A 13,330-nucleotide genomic window follows, 5' to 3' on the forward strand; every position below is an offset into this window, starting at 1 on the left:
TTTCTTTTGGTTATATTTACCATAGTAAAATTTCCTTTGCCTTTTTACTTGCAACCCATCTGAGTTGTTATATTTAAAGTAGGTTTGTTTTAAACAACGTAATTTTATTTTTTATTCATGATGACAATTTTTATTGGTTTATTATGAGTATGATTGAATCAGTTTCTGTCATTTTTATAGCTAGTCTCTATTCATTACCTTTGTTCTTTGTTTTTTTCTCCTCTTCTTATGCTTTATCTGGCTTTAATTGAACATTTTTATGATTCCATTTTGTCTTCTCTCTTGCCATATCAATTATACTTTTTTAAAAAACATTAGTTGTTACACTAGAAGTGCAATATATATTTTTAACTAATATAAGTCCACCTAAATTATCACTATGCTGCTTCAAATGTAGGTCAAATGTAACAGTTTTCCCAATTACTTCTTATCTAGTACAGCATCGCTGTCCTTTCACTTAGCCCTTGGCAGTAATAACCCAATACGTTGTTGCTACTATTACCTTAAACAAAAATGTATGTATTAATACATACATTTATATAAAATATAATACAATTATACATTATACATTTAATACATTCATTGTAATAAATTAATGTATTAACTAATATATTATTAATACATACATTAATATGAATAAGAAAAACAAAAGATTTACTTTATTCTCATTTGTTATTTAAGTGATGATCTTCCTTCCTTTATATAGATCAGAATTGCTGAACGATATAATTTTTCTTTTCCCTGAAGAACTTCTGTCCACACTTCTTGAAGGGTTGCTCTACTAGTGAGGAATTCCCTGAGTTTCTGTTTGTCTAAGACTGTCCTTATTTCTCCTTCACTTTTGAAGGATAATTTGTCTGGACATAGACATTCCAAGTTGGTGATTTTTTTCATCCAGTATTTAAAATATCCACTCCACTCTCCCTTGCTTGCATGGTTTCTGGTGAGGAGTGAACTGTAATACTTACTTTGTTCCTCTACTTGTAAGGGGTTTTATTTCTCTAGTATTGTTTCAAGATTTTCTCAGGTTTCGATTTATTTTATTTTATTTTTTTTGTATTTATTATGCTCAGTGTTTTCTGAATTCTGTACAGCTGTGTTTTGCTGTCTGCCACTAATTTCTGGAAATTCTCAGCCATTATTTCTTCAAATATTTTTTCTGCTTTGTTCTCCCTTTCTGCTGCCATTCCAGGGTGCATGGTTTATGTATTTTCAAGTTGTTTAACAAATCTTGGATCTTTTGGATCTTTCTTTTTTCGTATTTTTTCTCTTTACATTTCAGTTTGGGAATTTTTTACAGACTGTATCTTTAAATTCCTTTCTTGGCTGTTTTCAGTATGCTGATGAGTGCATCAAAAGCATTCTTTATTTCTTTTGATTCATAGCATTTCCTGCTGATTCTTTTATGTATCTTCTGTCTCTCTGCTTACATTATCCATCTCTTCCTATATGGCATCTAATTTTTTTATTAGCATGTTTAACATATTAATCATAGTTTTTAAATTCCCTGTCGGATAATCTAATATCTGTATCATATCTAAGTCTGGTTCTGATGCTTGCTTTGTCTCTCGGACTGTGTTTCTGTTGTCTCTTAGCATGCTTTGTACATTTTTAGGAAAATCTGAACACGATATACTAGGGAATAAAACCTGAGATAAATAGGCCTTTCCTGTGAAGTTTTACGATAATCTGATAAAGAGTTGGGCTGTGTTTAATGTTTGCCGTAGCTGTGGGTGCCAGACCCTTCACATTCCTTTAGGGTTCTTGTCATTGTCTGCACTATTAACTTTGAGCTTCCTTGCATACTTCTCAAAGAGAACTTTCATCTCGCAGCTCTTTTTGCTGTAACCCACTGTTACTGGACTGGAGCCCTGTTGGTGAGACAGTAAAAAGTCATAGGGAAGAGGAACTACTGTATAATCTTATGATTAAATTCCACTCTTTTAGTGACCTTCTTGGTATGTGGCCTCCTTGGTATACGACTTTCATAAATATTTTCTAGTTTTGTTTTGTTTTGTTTTCGTGTGTTTCTTCCTCAGATGACACAGGAAAGCTAAAGGGGTCTGGAGTCAGAAAAATATCCTTACCTCAGGTGGATAATACTCGGTTATCCTTCACAGTGGAGAGCAGGCCTTTGCTAGGGAGAAAGTTCTAGGAGTATTTCACAGTGGTGACTCTTCTCCCCTGCCAGAATCTAGAGGGGATTTTCTTTGCCTTTCTCTGTTGAGAATTTCTTGTTACAGTTTATGCAGCATTTCTAGGTGTTTTTTAAGAGAGATTTTAAGATTATCTAATCTATAATTGTGCTAGAAATGGAAGCTTCTCAGTTATTTCTCTAACACATATGGATTGAGCATAAGCTCTGTGCCAGTCAGTGTGTTAAGCTGTGAGAAAAAATTAAAAAATAACTTAGATATATACTTTGCTTTTCCAAAATCTATAGTCTTATAAAAAAAAAAAAAGGTCTTGCACAAAAACTATAACAGGTAGAAAATAAATGTTTGTTGGATAAGCATCCCTTTGTGGCCATCTCCTAATGTAATCACAGTAGGTCCATTTTTCAATACATACAGCAAGTCAGGATGCTGAGACACCGAGTTGCCACCGAGAAAGAGGTTTAATCACAAGGTTACCAAATGAGAAGATAAGAGGAAATCTCGAAACTATCTCTCCTTAGGAGTTGAGGCTAGGGATTTTAAGGATTTGGGAGTGGGCTGAAGTGTGGAAATTATTGTTCGGCCAGAGTGCAGGGTGGAGTCATGGGACAGGGAAATGAAGAAACTGCATTCTCATGCTGATTCTATTTTTCTGTGGATGTTTTCAAACTGGTTTGCATCAGCTGCTTCACTGGAATTCAGAATCAGAAAAACATCTTAAGCAATCTTTAAACAAAAGCCTCAGGATTCTAATATCAAGTATTTTATCTATAGGAGCAATAGGCGTGCAAATCAATTCTTAAACAGAAGTCTTATGATCTTAACATCAGAAAGCCTACCCAGAGGATTAGTGGGGAGAGAGGTGGTCTGCATCGAGTGCTACCTGACTTTCAGCAGCAAGGAAGTGAGCCAAAGCGCAGCCTGATTAATGCTTAATTAGAGCTATATTTCTATCCAGAACCCAGCACGCAATTCTTGACAACGCTGTGGGGATGGTTTTACTAACAGGCTCTATATTCTTTAATGGAATTTGCTACTTACTCAGAGTACTCAATTTACTTACATATCCCAGGTCATTTTCACTCAGCTATGTTAGCTCATGTCAACAAAGAGAGTCAAATTCTGTAAAGTATATTAAGAGATTTATTTTGAGCCAAATGTCAGTTACCAGGGCCCATGACACAGCCCTCAGGAGGTCCTGAGAACATGTGCCCAAGGTGGTTGGGGTACAGCTTGGTTTTACACATTTTAGGGAGGCAGGAGGCATCAATAAAATACATTTAAGAAATACATTGGTTTGGTCCAGAAAGGCAGGACAACTCAAAGCAGGGGCTTCCAGGCTATAGGTAAATTTAAACATTTTCTGATCGACAATTGGTTGAGTTTATCTGAAGACCTGGGATCAATGGAAAGGAATGTTCAGGTTAAGATAAAGGATTGTGGAGACCAACTTTTATTGTGCAGAAGCAGCTCTCAGCTGACTTCAGAGAGAGAGCAGGTTGTAAAATGTTTCTTATCGAACCTAAAAGGGTGCCTGGCTCTTAGCTGCTATTTATCTCCTGGATCTGGAAAGAAAGGGGGGTGGGGAAACAAGGGGAAAGGGGTTATCTATAGGCTGTGGATTTTTCCCACAAGAGACTTCGCCAGGCAGTTTCATGGCATGGCAAGGAAATATATTTTAGGGTTAAATATTTTTTTTCCTTGTCTCGTAATGTTATTCCAGAGTCAGATTGAAAAGTAAGTCATGATACATAGGGTCAAATAAAACCCATCTGATGACGGATTTTGGTTTGTAGGGCATGACTTCCTAGACCCCTTAGGTAGGAATTCGGGCAAAATAAAAATCAGAGCTATAGTCCTACTCAGAAATTTCAGAGATTCTTTAGTTCTCAATCTCCTGACAGGTATCCTCCATCTTCACTGCCACTTCACTAGGCTTCATCGGCTTAGCCCTTTTATGCATACGATTTAGCTTACTTGATTAACTAACTTTATGAATTAATATTCATCTTGGATATCTGTTTTCTATTAATTTTTGATATTACATTTATGATATATGATAATTAAAAATTTTTTTCACACACATACTGTTTATATTAAGAAATGAGTTTAAAAATAAATGAAACTTTTGTATTATTTTATTATCTCCAGTTAAAAGAAATGTAGTCTAGTATATGACAAATATATTCCAGAATACTTTTTTTGCAACTACTCATTACATCTCCTCACAATCTGAGCTGATTTTACACATCGAAGGGTTTTTTGTTTTACAATACCAAGTTCAGATATACAGAGAAAATTAAGAACTGAGAATTTGTCTCTTTTATTCGGAAAATTACTCTATTTTCAGCCTTCCTCTAATTAGTAGAAAATTATACTCTTTCCATTTTATGCATTTTACTAAATTAAGTGAGCAAAGTGATAAAAAGAAGCCAACTAAAAGCTTTGGTTCCAGTTCATCAAATTTAATTTTAATTATGAGCAGTTAATCAAGATAAGGCCCTGGAGGGAAGACTCAAGCAACTGGGATTGCTTGAAAATAGAAGCCTCGGGAAAGTGTGGGGACAGAGCATGATGATGAGGCCATCATAGCCTCTGCGGGAAGAGTGGACTGGCGCCAGAGCAGCAGAGATTTTAGGTTAGAGTTAGAAATGGTTTATCTGATGTTCTTACTGAATTATAAAATGAATGTATTGGTCAGAAAGTTGCTTTAAGTTTCTTACAAGAACTCTGTAAGGTGAGTGTTTTTACCTTATAAAAGTATGAAAAGCTGAGAAAGTTTCCAAAACCTACAGTTACTCTAGAACTGGGCCAGGATTTTTACCTAGATTTTCTCATTCCAAGACCTAAGGTCAGTGAGTCTTACTAAACTTCCCACCCTCATTCTGCCCAAGGGCCGTTGAATAAACTCGTGGACTTACCCAGTGCACTAGACTACGTTCATTGATGAGAGTCCACCAAAACCATCCCCAGGAACCTTTGCGCAGTTCACATGGTTCTGGAAAGTTGATGGGATTGGGGCCCATTTTCACCCCACATTTATAGCCCTTTGGGAAAAGACTGGTGGATGTTCTCATGGGTCATGGAAACCCTCAAGAAAAAAAGTGAAAATCTGCATACTTCATAAAGTTTCTGACCTCTTTCTAATGCAGAGTGATCCATTTCTAGAGTAATAGTCAATGGATGAAAACACCATTTAACACCCAGTATCAGATTTTCAGGGTAAAATAATTGCCAGCTGATGAACAGAAATAAATTAAAAGAAATGGCCTGTAATCCCAGCACTTTGGGAGGCTGAGGTGAGCAGATCACCTGAGGTCGGGAGTTTGAGACCAGCCTGACCAACATGGAGAAACCTCGTCTCTACTAAAAATACAAAACATTAGCTGGGCATGGTGGTGCATGCCTGTAATCCCAGTTACTCAAGAGGCTGAGGCAGGAGAATCGCTTGAACCTGGGAGGTGGAGGTTGCAGTGAGCTGAGGTCGTGCCACTGCACTGGAGCCCGAGTGACAAAATGAGACCGTCAAAGCAACAACAACACAGAAACAAACCTCAAACAAGTCATTTTTTATGTTTATGAGATTTTTCAAACCTGATATCGATCTCATAATTACATATTTATTGAGTATTGACAGTAAATGCTAAAGAGTAAATTTTAGAGTGATCTGTTTCCCTCAGCAGGTGACCTACCTTCCTAAATTTCACAGTGAAAATAGGATCTGTGTAGCAAATGAGGGTTTGGTTAGTTTATCATGGTATGTTTAGGACATAGGAGTAATGAAGTGGAGGTTCTTCTGTCAGTTTTATAGGGTAGTCATTAATTCCAGGGCAGAATATGTGAGTGGTCTGAAGATGGAGAGAAAGCAGCACTATTCTTTACTGCAGGTCATGAGGAAATGCCAAGTTGGGGACCCAGGCACACGGCAGCTGCCAGGAAAACTGCTGTAATGTTAGTAGCATGGCATCATTCACTCAGCAAATATCAGCTATAATCCAACAAATTTCTTCTGAAGCCCTGCCGTCTTCTAGATATTAGTATATAACATCAAAGAAAGGCAGGAAAGTCACTGCCCTCATAGAGCACACATCCTGGTGTGGAAAAGGGAAGAAAAACAGATTTAGAAAAGCAATGCAGACAGCGATGGCACCATAAAGAAAATAGAACAAAGTAATGGCCTCTGTGCATCGGATTTGGGAAAACCCCTCTAGGGGTGACAGATGAGTGAGTCCTGAGCAGTTCGAAGAAGCCATGGGAGCGATCTTGGGAAAAGAGCCTCCCAGACAGAAGGCATAGCAGTGGCACAGGCCTGCGGTCAGATCTATGCTCAGGACAAACCACAGGTAGCAAAAGGTCAAATAGCTCCATAGTGATGAAGTGGAGACTGAGTGCCGGGAGACTGAGTTGGAGAAGCAGACAGCAGCCATTCTAGATGCAGCTTTGCAAACCAGAGCCAGGAGACTTCATGCAGGAAGTCAGTCTGGCTGCTCTGTTCAGAATAAATTGCAGGTGAGCAAAATTGGAAGCAGAGCAACTTCTAATGACTCAGGCCCCGTAAGTAACACAGAAAAAGGCACCACTCACCACCTTTTGGGAATCTTTTGTCTTCCTGTGGAGTCTGAAGTGTTATGGGCAGGTTCTTCTCAAGTCTAAAACTCTGCTGTCTTTGGTATTGCATTACCTGATCTCTTTGGCTTTTGGCGGTACCAGAGATTGCAGTTAAAACTGGTGAAATCTGCATAAAGTCAGTAGGCTGTACCCATGTCAATTTCCTAGTCTGATGTTGTACTGGAGTTACATAAGATGTTACCATTGGCGAAACCCGGGCAAAAAGTACAGAACATCACATTGTACTGTTTTTGAAACATCTGTTATTTGTGATTATATCAACATTATAATGTTTTAAATGTCACAGAGGCACTGAAAGAAACACTGTATAATGTGTATATTCATTGGCCTGCCTTTAGTAGATCTACCAGTTGATAATGCCTACACGAGGTAACCAAGTTATGTGTTTGCTGCTAGCATACTGGATAGTGTATTCTTGGCCTTGGGGTAGTTTTCGGAATGGGGGTGATGGATAGCAGTATTGGTGGTACTAGTATGAGAATCCATGAATCCATGATAATGGAACTGACAGTGGTGGCCAAGGCCCCTGGGCAACCCCAGGGACAAGCTGAACAATTGGGAGACACTGGGGATGATGGTGTTGATAAGAAAGGTGATTGTGTCTTCAACAGTGGCATCTTTAGAGGTGAGCTAAGTCCATGGGGCACAAGAGGCTGTGAAACAGCCTCACAGATTGCAGTGGTCCAGGTGCAGGCTACAGCAGACAGAGAGATGCTATTGGCTACAGCAGACAGAGAGATGCTATTGGCTACAGCAGACAGAGAGATGCTATTGGCTACAGCAGACAGAGAGATGCTATTGAAGGAGACAGTTGTTGTAGAATGAAGGGAAAAATACAAACTACAGTCTCATTAAAAATTCCTTTCAGGTAAAATTTTAAAAAAATTTAAATGTCTTACCCAGAGGTTGGCTAGTTTGTGAAAGCCAAAAATTAACCAAAGCCATATGTTAGAAAGAAGACGAACACTTAAGGTTCAAACTATGATTCTTGGAAAATAAAACATCTTTTAAAAAGTGCGGATGAAAAGACAATCCGGAGAATGGAAAAAATATGTTAAATAATATTCCTGATAAGGGTCTAGTAAAAATAACACATAAAGAACTCTTACTCTTACAATTAAAAGGACAAATAATCCAATTAAATATGTAGGCAAAGAATTTGAATGAGTATTGCTTCAAAAAAGACATACAAGTGGTCAGTAAGTGCGTTAAAAGGTGCTCAGCATCATCAGTTGTCAGGCAGATGCAGATCAAACCCACATGAGACAGCACTTCACATCCCCTAGGACAGGTATGATTATCACGTTAACAAGAGATAATGAGTGATAGTGAGGATGCTTTAAAAATGGAATTTAAAAAAATAGATTGGTGGTGGGAATGTGAAATGGCGCAGCCACTTTGGCAGTTCCTCAAAGAGTTAAACATAGAATTTTATATTCTAAACATAGAAATAAAAGTTTAAAATAGAATTACCATATAATCCAGCAATTCTGCTCCTAGATATATGTCCAAGAGCACTGAAATATATGCTGTTACCAAAATTTGTACATGATTGTTTATAGCAATTAGTTATAATCACCAAAAGTGGAAACATTCCAAATGACCATCAGCTGATGAATAAACAAAAAATGTGATAAATTTATATGGAGTATTATTCATCCATAAAATGAATAAAGTACAGTTACATATCAATCCTTGGTTACAACATTGGTGAGCCTTAAAAACAATATTCTAAGTGAGTGAATAAAGACAAAACAGCCACATATTGTATGATTCCACTTAAATGTACAGAAAAGGGAAATCGATAGAAAGTAGATTAGAGCTTATTAGAGGATGAGAAGTGAGGTGTCTTTTTAGGTGCTGAACATATTCTGGAATTAGAAAGTGGGATAATTGTATAATGAATATACTACAACTCTTAAGATGAATACTTTAAGGGGATAGAATTTATGATATATGAATAATATCTCAATAAATTACAATGGTTCACTTGTTTTTACTAAGTGGATGCTAAAGTTAAGAAATATGAAGGCACATTAGTAAATAGCTAAGTCAGATATGGGAGAAAAGTAAGACAATTTAACATCGTCTTTTGCTTACTTGGTTTTTTAAGCCAAGTTGTCCTTTTCTAAACAATATAGTACATTGGCCGGACACGGTGGCTCACGCCTGTAATCCCAGCACTGTACGAGGCCAAGGCAGGCGGATCACAAGGTCAGGAGGTCGAGACCAGCCTGACTAACATGGTGAAACCCCGTCTCTACTAAAAGTACAAAAATTAGGTGGGTGTGGTGGCACACACATGTAGTCCCAACTGCTCGGGAGGCTGAGGCAGGAGAATCGCTTGAACCTGGGTGGCGGAGCTTGCAGTAAGCCGAGATTGCACCGCTGCACTCCAGCCTGGGTGACAGAGTGAGACTCCGTCTCAAGAAAAAGAAAAAAAATATATAGTACATTCTTAAATATTTCATGGTTTATCCACTTTGGGGATTTTTTTGAAGTCTTTATTTTTCTTCTCACTATGTCTCAGTTGTATAGTAAAAGAATCATGCCAGAGGACAGACAGCAGACCATGAACATCAAATCAATTAATTTGGCTTTTAAGTGTTGTCATAAAAAATTCAACAGTAGAAACTCAAGTTGACATATTTTAGAGAAATTTGTGCTTCTCTATTCGTGCAAGCTTTAGACATTGTGATAGGTTATATACGATTACACTGGACATTTATGAAGGTCCTCCGATACTGTTAGTTCCATTAGGAAGCCATGAAATGAAAACACTGAACTACTGACTGATCCCACACTAAATGTGCTGAGTCACAGTGTTTCGTTTGTTTTTTTTCTCCAAGTGTAAGGACTTATGGGCTAAGATGTTGGCTTGTCAACTCTATTAGAGAAGTCCATCCTAAATTACTAATAAAAGATCTATGGAAGTACATTTTTAAAAAACCTTCACAATTGCATTCAAACAAGGAAAACTAAACATCATATGCTACAATCTGGGGATAATTTCTATAGACTCTAGCAAAAGAAAAAAAAGGCTTGAGGAATGTCACTGTGGACTACGCATGTTCCTCCTGGGACCCAAATGATCCTTCCAGTTGGCGCTGTGAGAATACAGACACACCGGGCTAGACTTACCCCGGGAAAGGCATCACATTCCTGAATTGCAATATTTTCTGAAGGAATATTTGGATGGGAATACGTGTGTGTGTCTTTCATTAATGCTTCCACATTAGTAGATTTTGTTCAGAGGCCATAGAATGTTAAGAAACTGAAGTTAGAGACTGAAACACAATTTATACTGGGAATATACTATAAATCAAAACAAAACATTAGCTGAAAAGCAGTAAGATTTCAGATCGAACAGATAAAATTATCTTCTTTTTTAATCAGAATCTCATAGGAAAGGCAGAAAGTGTCTAAGATAGGGAATAGATTTCTAACAACTTGAAAAATATTTTAAAAAATCATCAGTAGCAGCCAGGCATGGTGGCTTATGCCTGTAATCCCAGCACTTTGGGAGGCCAAGATGGGTGGATCACGAAGTCAGGAGTTTGAGACCAACCTGGCCAACATAGTGAAACCCCATCTCTACCAAAAATATTAGCCAGGCATGGTGGCATGTGCCTGTAGTCCCAGCTACTCAGGAGGCTGAAGCAGGAGAATCTTGAACCTGGGAGGCAGAGGTTGCAGTAAGCCGAGGTCATGCCACTGCACTCCAGCCTGGGTGACAGATTGAGACTCTGTCTCAAAAAAAAAAAAAAAAAAGAAAGAAAAAAAATCATCAGTAGCATTTTAAGATTTTTTAAAATATGCAATGAAATAGAAACTGAGAAAATAAAACATTACTGAAAACATATATTGAGCCTATCAGTTTTATCAGTGAAGCCCAGGAAAAAGTCCAAAATAAAAATTGCCAATATCATGGGAAAATTTTTCAACAAATGATGTTTGGAGAACTAGATATACACATGCAAATAAGAAAAGATAAAAATAGGCTGGGCACGGTGGTTCAGGCTTGTAGCCCCAGCACTGTGGGAGGCTGAGGTGGGGTGATAACCTGAGGTCAGGAGTTCGAGTTAACATAGTGAAACCCTGTCTCTACTAAAAATACAAAAATTAGCCAAGTATGGTGGCACGTGCCTGTAATCCCAGCTACTCTTGAGGCTGAGGAAGGAGAAATGGCTTGAATCCTTGAATCCGGGAGGTGGAGGTTGCAGTGAGCCGAGATGGCACCACTGCACTCCAGCCTGGGCGACAGAGTGAGACTCCGTCTTAGGGAAAAAAAAAAAGAAATAGATAAAAACATACCTTTATTTTATACCATGCACAAAAATCAAATCAAAATAAACTGAAGCCCTAAATATAAGAGGTAAAGCTATAAAACTTTTAGAGGAAACATAGGAGATATCTTTGTCTTTAGATTAGGCAAACATTTCTTAGATGACACCAAAATAATATATAAAATATGATAAACTCGACTTGATCAAAATTAAAAATATTTTCTCCTGGACAACTGTTAAAATAATTAAAAGATAAGCCACAGACCAGGAGCAAGTTTTTACAAATCACATGTCTGACAAAGGACTCTTATCTACAATATATAAATAACTCTGAAAAATCCAAAATAAGAAAGCAAACAACCCAATTTTCAAAATTGGGCAAAAGATCTGAACATATACTTCACCACGAAAGATAAATGGATGGCAAATAAATACATAAAACACTCAATGGCCAGGCGCGGTGGCCGATGCCTGTAATCCCAGCACTTTGGGAGGCCGAGGCGGGTAGATCACAAGGTCAGGAGTTCAAGAGCAGCCTGGCCAAGATGGTGAAACCCCATCTCTACTAAAAATACAAAAAATTAGCTGGGCGTGGTGGTGGGCACCTGTAATCCCAGCTGCTCGGGAGGCTGAGGCAGACAACTGCTTGAACTCACCAGGCAGAGGTTGCAGTGAGCCGAGATCTTGCCACTGCACTCCAACCTGGGCAAAAGAGTGAGACTCAGTCTGGAAAAAAAAAAAAAAAAAACACGCTCAACGTCATTTGTCACTAGGGAAATGCAAATTAGTAAATACCTTGGTGACACATCACTACACACTTGTCGGAATAGCTCAAATCCAAAAGAATAACTGATGACACCAAATGCCAGGCAGAATGTGGAGCAATAGGATTGCTCATGGGGCTGCAAGATGATAGTCTCTTTGGAAGACAATGTGACAGTTTCTTATAAAGTTAAATATGTAGTTACCATAGAATTTGCCCACTGAAATCCAAGGTATTTACTACAGCAAATCAAAAACTTAAACTGGCAGAAAACTCTGTATTTGAATATGTATAGCAACTTTATTTGTAATTGTTAAAAACTGGGGGGAAGTCAACAAGATGCTGTTCAGCAGAGGAACTGATAAAGTGTGATAACATGCATAAAATGGAATATTATTCAATGATATAAAAGAGAACAATGATTGATTCATTCAACAACATGAATGAAACAAACATATTTTGCTAAATGAAAGAGACCAGCCACAAAAGGCTATATATAGTAAGATTTTATTCATATGATATTTGGGAAAACAGAAAAACTATAGGATGAAAAATATATTGCTTTGGAACTTTGGAAAATAGTGTTTTGACTTGAAACTACATATCTAAAGACAAAAAGAACTGTACATAAACAACATGCTCTAACTGGTGAATAGTGTTTCATATAAGTGCAAAGATCTAGCCAAACAATCCTGAAAAAGAAAGAAGCTGGAGGACTCATATTTCCTGATTTCAAAAGTTATGACAAAGCTGCAGTAATCAAAAGAGTGTGGTACTGACATAGAACAGTCGTGTAAAACAAAGGAGTCAAATAAAGAATTCAGTAATAAACCCATACCTTTATGCTCAATTGATTTTTGATAAGAGTATTATTTAATGGGGAAGGAATAGTCTTTCTAAGAAATAATGCAGGGACAACTAAATATCTGCATACAAAAGAATGAAATTAGACCCCTGTCTCACACTGTATACAAAAACTAACTCAAAAGGGATCAAGACTTAAGTGTAAGAATGAAAACTATAAAACTATGAGAAAGAAACATAAATCTTTGTGACCTTAGTTTAGGAAATATTTCTTGTTTACAACACCAAAACACAACGCACTAAAGAAAAAAAAAATTGATTTCCTCACACTTTTTAAAAAATTGCTTCGAAAGACACCCTTAAGAAAATAAAAAGACAAGTGTCACAGAATGGGAGAAAATATCTTATTTTCTGATACTATATCTGATGAAAGACATGTCCAGAATATATACAGAATTCTTACAACTCAATAACAAAAATCAAAAGGGCTAATGAAAAGGGGCAGAAGGGCCGGGCGCGGTGGCTCAAGCCTGTAATCCCAGCACTTTGGGAGGCCGAGACGGGCGGATCACGAGGTCAGGAGATCGAGACCATCCTGGCTAACATGGTGAAACCCCGTCTCTACAAAAAAATACAAAAAACTAGCTGGGCAAGGTGGCGGGCGCCTGTAGTCCCAGCTACTCGGGAGCTGA

General features: G+C 37.7%; 1 long non-coding RNA gene across 1 annotated transcript in view; it reads right to left on the minus strand.

Moving 5' to 3' along the window:
* Window positions 1-3,083: 3,083 nt before the first annotated feature.
* The window catches only part of LOC108538613 (uncharacterized), a 36,223-nt gene continuing 25,976 nt past the window's right edge, over window positions 3,084-13,330 (minus strand). Inside the window, exon 6 of the long non-coding RNA XR_001888132.1 lies at window positions 3,084-3,278. This is a non-coding gene — a long non-coding RNA (uncharacterized LOC108538613). The remainder of the gene's footprint in view (window positions 3,279-13,330) is intronic.

This window comes from Rhinopithecus bieti, unplaced genomic scaffold (assembly GCF_001698545.2).
Source record: "Rhinopithecus bieti isolate Rb0 unplaced genomic scaffold, ASM169854v2 scaffold_16180, whole genome shotgun sequence".
Lineage (NCBI taxonomy): Eukaryota > Metazoa > Chordata > Mammalia > Primates > Cercopithecidae > Rhinopithecus > Rhinopithecus bieti.